The sequence below is a fragment of the Bufo bufo genome, chromosome 7, assembly GCF_905171765.1.
Source record: "Bufo bufo chromosome 7, aBufBuf1.1, whole genome shotgun sequence".
Classification (NCBI taxonomy): Eukaryota; Metazoa; Chordata; class Amphibia; order Anura; family Bufonidae; genus Bufo; species Bufo bufo.
This window is the reverse complement of record NC_053395.1, coordinates 223,066,780-223,078,696: the sequence shown is the minus strand read 5'-3', so window position 1 is coordinate 223,078,696 and position 11,917 is coordinate 223,066,780. Positions and strand designations below refer to the sequence as shown.

Here is an 11,917-nt window from a genome sequence, read left to right as displayed (position 1 = left end):
ATGATGGGACTACTGGGCCTGGGCACATTTAGGGTGGGTTTCTTGGTGTCAGTATCTTCAATGGTTCTGCATATGGGCCACAAAAAAAAAGCAGAACGGACATGGAAGGAAAATGTTTGTGTGGTGAGCCCCAATTCTGCTCATCCAGACACCGACGCCTTGTCTGTAAATCTGAGTCTCCTATTTTGTTTCGTATTCTGGCAGGAGGATCCCACCACCTCCGTTCTATGACACTGCTGTGTGCAGCTGCCCTGAGAGCAGTATCTGGAGAGATGACATGACAAGATGGCCGCTGACTGCCTGCAGGTGAGTGTCTCCTACATGGTATCCGAACCCTGAGGCCGCATGAGGGATGATGACCAAAAAGGCCGAATTGCAGCGTCTCCTGAGCAGTTGACTCTCTGTGGGAGACGCCATGACAAATCCTCCTGAAGCGAAACATGGCTGACCTCTGCTGCCTCAGGGTGGAGGCTCCCGGCCTCCTGTGGATACGTCCTCTGCAGCCGCGTCCATATCTGAGCGATACAACCGCCGCTTACATCTGCATGACGCCATGTGTCTGCATAGGGTGTATCTATAGGGTGACGTATAGGTCTGTCTGTCCTGTATGTGTCTGCATAGGATGTATCTATAGGGTGACGTGTAGATCTGTGTGTACGTGGTCTGTATGAGTCCATTTTTTCATATTCTGGCAGGAGGATCCCCGCAGCCTCCATTCTGACACCCTGAGAGCAGTATCTGGAGAGGACATGACAAGATGGCCGCTGACTGCCTGCAGGTGAGTGTCTCCTACATGGTGTCCGAACCCTGAGGCCGCATGGGGGATGATGACCAAAAAGGCCGAATTGCAGCGTCTCCAGAGCAGTTGACTCTCTGTGGGAGACGCCATGACAAATCCTCCTGAAGCGAAACATGGCTGACCTCTGCTGCCTCAGGGTGGAGGCTTCTGGCCTCCTGTGGATACGTCCTCTGCAGCCGCATCCATATCTGAGCGATACAACCGCTGCTTATATCTGCATGACGCCATGTCTGCATAGGGTGTATCTATAGGGTGACGTGTAGATCTGTGTGTACGTGGTCTGTAAGTCTTTTTTTATATTCTGGCAGGAAGATCCCCGCCGCCTCCATTCTATGACACCACTGCGTGCAGCCGCCCTGAGAGCAGTATCTGCAGGGAGGACATGGCCGCTACATGAAAAGATGGCCGCTGACTGCCTGCAGGTGAGTGTCTCCTACGTGGTATCCGAACCCTGAGGCCGCATGAGGGATGATGACCTAAAAGGCCGAATTGCAGCGTCTCCTGAGCAGTTGACTCTGGGAGACGCCATGACAAATCCTCCTGAAGCGAAACATGGCTGACCTCTGCTGCCTCGGGGTGGAGGCTCCCGGCCTCTTGTTTACACGTCCTCTGCAGCCGCATCCATATCTGAGCGATACAACCACCGCTTACATCTACATGACGCCGTGTGTCTGCATAGGATGTATCTATAGGGTGACGTGTAAATCTGTGTCCTGTATGAGTCTTTTTCATATTCTGGAATAAGTATGGATGGGCACTCGTATATGGAGATACGTAGGACACAATTTATTATTAAGACTTATATTAAAAATACAATCACAATATAAAATAATCAATATATAAAAAGATGAGTGATACAAGGAGTATAAATTTGAGCTGGGGCTGATATCCCACAATAATTTCCACTTGTATTCACAGGGCTATGAGGTACCATCCAGATTCCCAGGACCTCATAGCCCTGTGAATACAAGTGGAAATTATTGTGGGATATCAGCCCCAGCTCAAATTTATACTCATTGTATCACTCATCTTTTTATATATTGATTATTTTATATTGTGATTGTATTTTTAATATATCTTAATTTGTGTCCTACGTATCTCCATATACGAGTGCCCATCCATACTTATTCCAGAATTTGCTTTTTGAGGGGTGTACTCAAATTGTGGTTGGTGCACCTACCCTGGGGGAATAGAGGTGAGCGGGTCTCTTAACCTTTTTCATATTCTTGCAGGAGGATCCCCACAACCTCCACTGTGCAGCTGCCCTGAGAGCAGTATCTGGAGAGATGACATGACAAGATGGCCACTGACTGCCTGCAGGTGAGTGTCTCCGTGGTATCCGAACCCTGAGGCCGCATGGGGATGATGACCTAAAAGGCCGAATTGCAGCGTCTCCAGAGCAGTTGACTCTCTGTGGGAGACGCCATGACAAATCCTCCTGAAGCGAAACATGGCTGACCTCTGCTGCCTCAGGGTGGAGGCTCCCAGCCTCCTGTGGATACTTCCTCTGCAGCCGCATCCATATTTGAGCAATACAATCGCTGCTTACATCCGCATGACGCCATGTGTCTGCATAGGGTGTATCTATAGGGTGACGTGTAGGTCTGTCTGTACGTGGTCTGTAAGAGTCTTTTATATTCTGGCAGGAGGATCCCGCCGCCTCCATTCTATGACACCGCTGCATGCAGCCGCCCTGAGAGCAGTATCTGCAGGGAGGACATGGCCGCTACATGAAAAGATGGCCGCTGACTGCCTGCAGGTAAGTGTCTCCTACGTGGTATCCGAACCCTGAGGCCGCATGGGGGATGATGACCAAAAAGGCCGAATTGCAGCGTCTCCAGAGCAGTTGACTCTCTGTGGGAGACGCCATGACAAATCCTCCTGAAGCGAAACATGGCTGACCTCTGCTGCCTCAGGGTGGAGGCTCCTGGCCTCCTGTGGATACGTCCTCTGCAGCCGCATCCATATCTGTGAGTGATACAACCGCCGCTTACATCTGCATCTATAGGGTGACGTGTAGATCTGTGTCCTGTATGAGTCTTTTTCATATTCTGGCAGGAGGATCGCCACCACCTCCGTTCTATGACACCACTGTGTGCAGCTGCCCTGAGAGCAGTATCTGGAGAGGGGACATGACAAGATGGCCGCTGACTGCCTGCAGGTGAGTGTCTCCTACATGGTATCCGAACCCTGAGGCCGCATGGGGGATGATGACCAAAAAGGCCGAATTGCAGCGTCTCCAGAGCAGTTGACTCTGTGGGATGCCATGACAAATCCTCCTGAAGCGAAACATGGCTGACCTCTGCTGCCTCGGGGCGGAGGCTCCCGGCCTCCTGTGGATGCGTCCTCTGCAGTCGCATCCATATCTGAGCAATATAACTGCTTACATCTGCATGACACCATGTGTCTGCATAGGATGTATCTATAGGGTGACGTGTAGATCTGTGTGGCTGAATGAGGGGGGGTGCCTGTAGATCTTCCATCTCCATAAAAGGCTGAATTACAGTGCCCTCTGAGCAGCGCTCTCTGTGGGTGGCATAATGACAAAAAGAGGCGAAATCAAGCTGACCTTGGCTCGGTCTTGTTCAGCACAGCTCTGGCGATAAGGCTCATGGTGTCTTCTCTCTGGCAGGACGGAGCAGAGGACGTTTGCCTTCATTGATGTCCAACCTAGGATTGGCAAGAAACCACTGGAAATGGCTCCAACAGATGGGTATGTGGAGCAGAAGTCTGACTGTAAGAGCCAAGACCTTCTATATATGAATAAAAATCTATAGAGCAATGCCTGTTTTTGGATTTTTATTTTTTTTCTTCTATGGGGGATATTGCTGCAAGCATCATCCTATAATGCACTGCCTGAATGGCACGGGATCAGATTTTGGATGACTGGACAACTATATACAAAGTATAGAACGTGTAACTTTAGGTCCTACATTTTCTGACCTGTCAGAGCCATAAAGTCAGATAAGTGTAGTTCTTGCAGTCACCACTAGGATTGGTAGAGTGCATATTATACATATAATAATCTCGCGCTTTCCCTAGTGGTGGCTGCTGACCGCTACAATTTTATTTAGTGGTTTTTAATAAGCATTTTCACATCCCGCCTTCTAATTCTTTTCAATTTTCCATCTTGGTGGAGGGGAAAAAAAGTTCTCCCTTCTTACTGCTCCCACTGACCTGAGCGTCGCTCAATCTAAAATACGGATACTGTCTTCCATTTAGCGAGAGGAAGCAGCAGCATCTGCAAAAGCAAGTAATGGCACAAAAAACCTGCCGTTTTGCTGCATCCAGCTTGATAATAATCCAAAAGCCATAATGATAGCGAGTGATGTGAATGTAACTGGGTCCCCAATATCCAAGCAGGGAAAACACAATCTCTTCTGCATACAGTGCAACAAATAGTTTGAAGAGTTGCTTAAATAGCAAATCCTAGTAATATAACTGAGTTGATGCTATTATGAGACAGATTGAGGGGGGGGGGGGGGGGGAGCAGAGATAAAGAAGCATGTCCTCATGTCCTGGATCTAGTGGGAATATTATGGAATTGCTACTTATGCAATTTGATCATTTATTCTGCAAGGTAACTAAAGAGGTTGCATTTCCTTTAATGTTGCCTATGGCTCCCCTGCTTGCAAAACTACAACTCTCAGACCTTGGTCTTTCCAAATGCCACATCTCTCAAGTGCAACTCTTAAGTGCACAGACTGAATTATACCAGAATGTGACCAGAAGGGGACCACGGGTAAATACAGACATAGTTAATGCAAACAATGTTTCAATTTTTCCTCTTACTCTTCCCACTTTTCCAACACCTCCTGAAATACCCCCACATCCATTCACCCACCAAGGAACTATTCATCTCTTCCTACATTTTACCTTCTCATCTGACGCTTGCACAAACCTGTTTGCCAACATAAAACACTTCCTTCCCAAACAGACACCTCATGCCCTCTCTTATTCTCATCTATTAACACTTTCTCTGCTTCTCCTTACTGCTGGTGATATCTCTCCAAATCCAGGAGCCCCTCAGCAAATCCCCACTATCACCTCTATGTCCCACTACAAATCTCCTTCTACAAATTTCTGCAACCCCTTAAACCTAATAACCATTCCTCTGACCTCTGCCCCTTTGGCTCCGCTTGCAGGAGCATTATGGAACGCACGCTCCGTCTAACTGTCGTACATTCACAAACTTTATCTCTCAAAACCTTTCCTTTCTGGGTCTCACTGAAACATGGCTGACACCCTCAGACACCTCCTCCCCTGCTGCACTCTCTTATAGTGGATTTCAATTCACTCACACCCCCCGCCCCGGCTGCAAACATGGTGGAGGAGTTGGTCTTCTCCTATCAGACACCTGCTCCTACAGCCCAATTCCACCGCCACCCTCCATTACGCTCACCTCATTTGAAGTACTCTGTTCGCATCTACTCTCCCTCCAACCTTCAAGTAGCCGTCATTTATCGCCCCCCAGGCCCAGCCACCATCTTTCTTGACCACTTTAACACCTGGCTGCTACTACACTTTCTTCCGACATCCCCACTATCATCATGGGTGACTTCAACATCCCTATTGACACCTGCCACTCGGCCGCCTCTAAACTCCTGTCACTCTCTTCCTCCTTTGGCCTATCACAGTGGTCTTCAGTTCCCACCCACAGAGATGGTCACACTCTGGATCTGATCTTTACCCGCCTCTGCTCTCTATCTAACCTTTCTAATTCGCCTCTCCCCCTATCCGACCACAACCTACTCACCTTCTCTTCACTGGTCTCTTCTGCTGCTCCCCCGGTCCGCACACTAGCACCCCCCCCCCCCCCCCGCGGGAACCTCAAACATCTAGACTTTCGCTTGCTTTCCAACTCTTCTCTCACTCTCTACCATCTGTTCCCTCAAAGACCCAGAAGCTGCTACCACCCTATATAACACAATAAGTACAGCTCTGGACACTGTTGCCCCCCTCACACACAACAGAACCCGAAAAATCAACAGACAACCCTGGCACACCAACCTGACCAAAAAACTCAGACAAGCTTCCAGGGCTGCTGAGCAGCAATGGAAGAAATCCCATTCTAAAGATCATTTCACCGCATACAAGCAATCCCTCCTCATATTTAAATCCTCACTCGCTGATGCAAAACAGGCGACTTCTCATCTCTCATATCTTCCCTGTCACACAGCCCTAAACAACTTTTTAGAACTTTTAACTCCCTTCTCCGTCCCCCAGCGCCCCCACCCTCTCCACTCTTCTCAGCTGAGGACTTTGAAATATTTGGCAAACAAAAGATAGTCAACATCAGGGAAAGCTTCAATACCCAGTCCCCACAGACCCTCTACACAACTGCTGAGTCCTCTTCTCCCAAAACCTGCTTCTCTACCATTACAGAAGAAAAACTCTCCACTCTACTCTCCAAATCTCATCTGACCACCTGTGCACTTGACCCAATCCCATCCCACCTCATCCCTAACCTCACCACAGTGTTTATCCCAGCCCTAACTCATCTCCAACCTATCACTAAACTCTGGTGTCTTCCCCTCTGCTTTTAAACATGCTACCATTACACCCATCCTCAAAAAGCCTTCACTTGATCCATCTTCCTTGTCCAGTTATCGCCCCATATCCCCCCATATCACTTCTTCCATATGCCTCAAAGCTACTTGAACAACATGTCCATTCAGAACTGTCCTCTCACCTCTCCTCCCTCTTTGACCGCCTACAATCTGGCTTCTGACCCCACCACTCAACCGAGACTGCCCTTACCAAAGTCACCAATGACCTACTGACAGCCAAAACCAAGAAACAATACTCTGTCCTTGTTCTCCTTGACCTGTCCTCTGCCTTCTCCATTACTCTGTCCTCCTTCTCCTTGACCTGTCCTCTGCCGTTGACACTGTTGACCACTCCCTTCTGTTGTAAACTCTCATCTCTTGGCATCACTGACCTGGCCCTCTCCTGGATCACATCACACCTCACAGACCGGACGTTTAGCGTCTCCCACTCCTCTGACACGGACCCGAACATTTTCGTAAAAGTTCGGGTTCGGTGCTTTCTTGGCGCTTTTTGAAAGGCTGCAAAGCAGCCAATCAACAAGCGTCATACTACTTGGCCCAAGAGGCCATCACAGCCATGCCTACTATTGGCATGGCTGTGATTGGCCAGTGCACCATGTGACCCAGCCTCTATTTAAGCTGGAGTCACGTAGCGCCGCACGTCACTCTGCTATGATCAGTATAGGGAGAGGTTGCAGCTGCGACGTTAGGGCGAGATTAGGCAGATTAACTCCTCCAAAAGACTTCATTCTGTGATCGATCTACAGCTGTGGATCATTGAAGTGCTAATATCGACTTGCTCACTTTTTTGAGGCTGCCCAGAGCGTTTTTAGATCACTTTTTTTTTTTGGGGTGATCGGCGGCCATTTTTCGACTTGTGGTGCGCCAGCACAAGCTATCACCAAGTGTATTTAACCATCGATAGTGTGGTTATTTTGTGCTATATCCTACATCAGCTGCAGGCTGAGCCTGTGTCACCCAAGTGCATTTAACCATCAACAGTGTGGTTATTTTTTGGCCATATATTACATCAGGGACAAGTTAAGCCTGTCACCCAGCGCCTAAAAAATAGACCTGACATTTCTATTCAACCAAATCTGCAGTGTTTTATCTGGTCAAGTTATTTGTAGTGACCGTAAAAGCAGACTTTTTGTTCTGGGTTGAAAAAGCATTCCCAAATTTGCCATTCTCAAAATTGTTGTGAACGGGAACAATGAGGAAAACATCTAATAAGGGACGTGGACATGGTCGTGGTGGTGTTAGTGGACCCTCTGGTGCTGGGAGAGGACGTGGCCGTTCTGCCACAGCCACACGTCCTAGTGAACCAACTACCTCAGGTCCCAGTAGCCAGCAGAATTTACAGCGATATTTGGTGGGGCCCAATGCCGTTCTAAGGATGGTAAGGCCTGAGCAGGTACAGGCATTAGTCAATTGGGTGGCCGACAGTGGATCCAGCACGTTCACATTATCTCCCACCCAGTCTTCTGCAGAAAGCGCACAGATGGCGCATGAAAACCAAGCCCATCGGTCTGTCACATCACCCCCATGCATATCAGGGAAACTGTCTGAGCCTCAAGTTATGCAGCAGTCTCTTATGCTGTTTGAAGACTCTGCTGCCAGGGTTTCCCAAGGGCATCCACCTAGCCCTTCCCCAGGGGTGGAAGAGATAGAATGCACTAACGCACAACCACTTATTTTTCCTGATGATGAGGACATGGGAATACCACCTCAGCACGTCTCTGATGATGACGAAACACAGGTGCCAACTGCTGCGTCTTTCTGCAGTGTGCAGACTGAACAGGAGGTCAGGGGTCAAGACTGGGTGGAAGACGATGCAGGGGACGATGAGGTCCTAGACCCCACATGGAATGAAGGTCGTGCCACTGACTTTCACAGTTCGGAGGAAGAGGCAGTGGTGAGACCGAGCCAACAGCGTAGCAAAAGAGGGAGCAGTGGGCAAAATCAGAACACCCGCCGCCAAGAGACTTCGCCTGCTACTGACCGCCGCCATCTGGGACCGAGCACCCCAAAGGCAGCTTCAAGGAGTTCCCTGGCATGGCACTTCTTCAAACAATGTGCTGACGACAAGACCCGAGTGGTTTGCACGCTGTGCCATCAGAGCCTGAAGCGAGGCATTAACGTTCTGAACCTTAGCACAACCTGCATGACCAGGCACCTGCATGCAAAGCATGAACTGCAGTGGAGTAAACACCTTAAAAACAAGGAAGTCACTCAGGCTCCCCCTGCTGCCTCTTCTGCTGCTGCCGCCTCGGCCTCTTCTGCTGCTGCCGCCTCGGCCTCTTCTGCTGCTGCTGCCGCCGCCTCTTCCTCTGCCTCTGGAGGAACGTTGGCACCTGCCGCCCAGCAAACATGGGATGTACCACCAACACCACCACCTGCGTCACCAAGCATCTCAACCATGTCACACGGCAGCGTTCAGCTCTCCATCTCACAAACATTTGAGAGAAAGCGTAAATTCCCACCTAGCCACCCTCGATCCCTGGCCCTGAATGCCAGCATTTCTAAACTACTGGCCTATGAAATGCTGTCATTTAGGCTGGTGGAGACGGACAGCTTCAAACAGCTCATGTCACTTGCTGTCCCACAGTATGTTGTTCCCAGCCGCCACTACTTCTCCAAGAGAGCCGTGCCTTCCCTGCACAAACAAGTATCCGGTAAAATCAAGTGTGCACTGCGCAACGCCATCTGTGGCAAGGTCCACCTAACCACAGATACGTGGACCAGTAAGCACGGCCAGGGACGCTATATCTCCCTAACTGCACACTGGGTAAATGTAGTGGCGGCTGGGCCCCAGGCGGAGAGCTGTTTGGCGCACGTCCTTCCGCCGCCAAGGATCGCAGGGCATCATTCTTTGCCTCCTGTTGCCTCCTCCTCCTACTCAGCTTCCTCCTCCTCTTCTTCCACCTGCTCATCCAGTCAGCCACACACCTTCACCACCAACTTCAGCACAGCCCGGGGTAAACGTCAGCAGGCCATTGTGAAACTCATATGTTTGGGGGACAGGCCCCACACCGCACAGGAGTTGTGGCGAGGTATAGAACAACAGACCGACGAGTGGTTGCTGCCGGTGAGCCTCAAGCCCGGCCTGGTGGTGTGCGATAATGGGCGAAATCTCGTTGCAGCTCTGGGACTAGCCGGTTTGACGCACATCCCTTGCCTGGCGCATGTGCTAAATTTGGTGGTGCAGAAGTTCATTCGCAACTACCCCGACATGTCAGAGCTGCTGCATAAAGTGCGGGCCGTCTGTTCGCGCTTCCGGCGTTCACACCCTGCCGCTGCTCGCCTGTCTGCGCTACAGCGTAACTTCGGCCTTCCCGCTCACCGCCTCATATGCGACGTGCCCACCAGGTGGAACTCCACCTTGCATATGCTGGACAGACTGTGCGAGCAGCAGCAGGCCATAGTGGAGTTTCAGCTGCAGCACGCACGGGTCAGTCGCACTGCGGATCTGCCCCACTTCACCACCAATGACTGGGCCTCCATGCGAGACCTGTGTGCCCTGTTGCGCTGTTTCGAGTACTCCACCAACATGGCCAGTGGCGATGACGCCGTTATCAGCGTTACAATACCACTTCTATGTCTCCTTGAGAAAACACTTAGGGCGACGATGGAAGAGGAGGAGGAGGAAGAGGGGTCATTTTTAGCACTTTCAGGCCAGTCTCTTCAAAGTGACTCAGAGGGAGGTTTTTTGCAACAGCAGAGGCCAGGTACAAATGTGGCCAGACAGGGCCCACTACTGGAGGACGAGGAGGAGGTGGAGGAGGATGAGGATGAAGCATGTTCAGCGCGGTTGCACCCAAAGCAGCTCGGGCCCATCACTGGTGCGTGGCTGGGGGGAAACACAGGACGATGACGATACGCCTCCCACAGAGGACAGCTTGTCCTTACCTCTGGGCAGCCTGGCACACATGAGCAACTACATGCTGCAGTGCCTGCGCAACGACAGCAGAGTTGCCCACATTTTAACGTGTGCGGACTACTGGGTTGCCACCTTGCTGGATCCACGGTACAAAGACAATGTGCCCACCTTACTTCCTACACTGGAGCTTGATAGGAAGATGCGCGAGTACAAGCGCACGTTGGTAGACGCGCTACTGAGAGCATTCCCAAATGTCACAGGGGAACAAGTGGAAGCCCAAGGCGAAGGCAGAGGAGGAGCAAGAGGTCGCCAACGCAGCTGTGTCACGGCCAGCTCCTCTGAGGGCAGGGTTAGCATGGCAGAGATGTGGAAAAGTTTTGTCACCACGCCACAGCTAACTGCACCACCACCTGATACGGAACGTGTTAGCAGGAGGCAACATTTCACTAACATGGTGGAACAGTACCTGCGCACACCCCTCCACGTACTGACTGATGGTTCGGCCCCATTCAACTTCTGGGTCTCCAAATTGTCCACGTGGCCAGAGCTAGCCTTTTATGCCTTGGAGGTGCTGGCCTGCCCGGCGGCCAGCGTTTTGTCTGAACGTGTATTCAGCACAGCAGGGGGCGTCATTACAGACAAACGCAGCCGCCTGTCTACAGCCAATGTGGACAAGCTGACGTTCATAAAAATGAACCAGGCATGGATCCCACAGGACCTGTCCATCCCTTGTGCAGATTAGATATTAACTACCTCCCCTTAACAATATATTATTCTACTCCAGGGCACTTCCTCATTCAATACTATTTTTAATTTCAATTTACCATTATATTGCGGGGCAACCCAAAGTTGAATGAACCTCTCCTCTGTCTGGGTGCCGGGGCCTAAATGTGTGACAGTGGCCTGTTCCAGTGGTGGGTGACGTGAAGCCTGATTCTCTGCTATGACATGAAGACAGATTCTGCGCTGACATAAGGCCAGATTCTCTGTTACGGGACCGCTCTCCTCTGTCTGGGTGCCGGGGCCTAAATGTGTGACAGTGGCCTGTTCCAGTGGTGGGTGACGTGAAGCCTGATTCTCTGCTATGACATGAAGACAGATTCTGCGCTGACATAAGGCCAGATTCTCTGTTACGGGACCTCTCTCCTCTGCCTGGGTGCCTGGGCCTAAATGTGTGACAGTGGCCTGTTCCAGTGGTGGGTGACGTGAAGCCTGATTCTCTGCTATGACATGAAGACAGATTCTGCGCTGACATAAGGCCAGATTCTCTGTTACGGGACCTCTCTCCTCTGCCTGGGTGCCGGGGCCTAAATGTGTGACAGTGGCCTGTTCCAGTGGTGGGTGACGTGAAGCCTGATTCTCTGCTATGACATGAATACAGATTCTGCGCTGACATAAGGCCAGATTCTCTGTTACGGGACCGCTCTCCTCTGTCTGGGTGCCGGGGCCTAAATGTGTGACAGTGGCGGGTGACGTGAAGCCTGATTCTCTGCTATGACATAAAGACAGATTCTGTGCTGACATAAGGCCAGATTCTCTGTTACGGGACCTCTCTCCTCTGCCTGGGCCTAAATGTGTGACAGTGGCCTGTTCCAGTGGTGGGTGACGTGAAGCCTGATTCTCTGCTATGACATGAATACAGATTCTGCGCTGACATAAGGCCAGATTCTCTGTTACGGGACCGCTCTC

General features: G+C 50.8%; 6 non-coding genes across 6 annotated transcripts; all 6 read left to right on the top strand.

Annotated features, from left to right (window-relative positions):
• The first annotated feature begins 343 nt into the window (after positions 1-343).
• LOC121009112 lies at positions 344-455 on the top strand. Its single transcript, XR_005780706.1, has one exon. It is a non-coding gene; the product is annotated as a small nucleolar RNA SNORD89 (small nucleolar RNA).
• Positions 456-815: 360 nt separating this feature from the next.
• On the top strand, positions 816-927 carry LOC121009066. Its single transcript, XR_005780677.1, has one exon. It is a non-coding gene; the product is annotated as a small nucleolar RNA SNORD89 (small nucleolar RNA).
• A 331-nt stretch (positions 928-1,258) lies between these two features.
• On the top strand, positions 1,259-1,366 carry LOC121009067. Its single transcript, XR_005780678.1, has one exon. It is a non-coding gene; the product is annotated as a small nucleolar RNA SNORD89 (small nucleolar RNA).
• A 787-nt stretch (positions 1,367-2,153) lies between these two features.
• Positions 2,154-2,264, top strand: LOC121009064. Its single transcript, XR_005780675.1, has one exon. It is a non-coding gene; the product is annotated as a small nucleolar RNA SNORD89 (small nucleolar RNA).
• Positions 2,265-2,595: 331 nt separating this feature from the next.
• LOC121009065 lies at positions 2,596-2,707 on the top strand. The gene has a single exon (XR_005780676.1). It is a non-coding gene; the product is annotated as a small nucleolar RNA SNORD89 (small nucleolar RNA).
• A 290-nt stretch (positions 2,708-2,997) lies between these two features.
• Positions 2,998-3,105, top strand: LOC121009068. Its single transcript, XR_005780679.1, has one exon. It is a non-coding gene; the product is annotated as a small nucleolar RNA SNORD89 (small nucleolar RNA).
• The last annotated feature ends 8,812 nt before the right edge of the window (positions 3,106-11,917 follow it).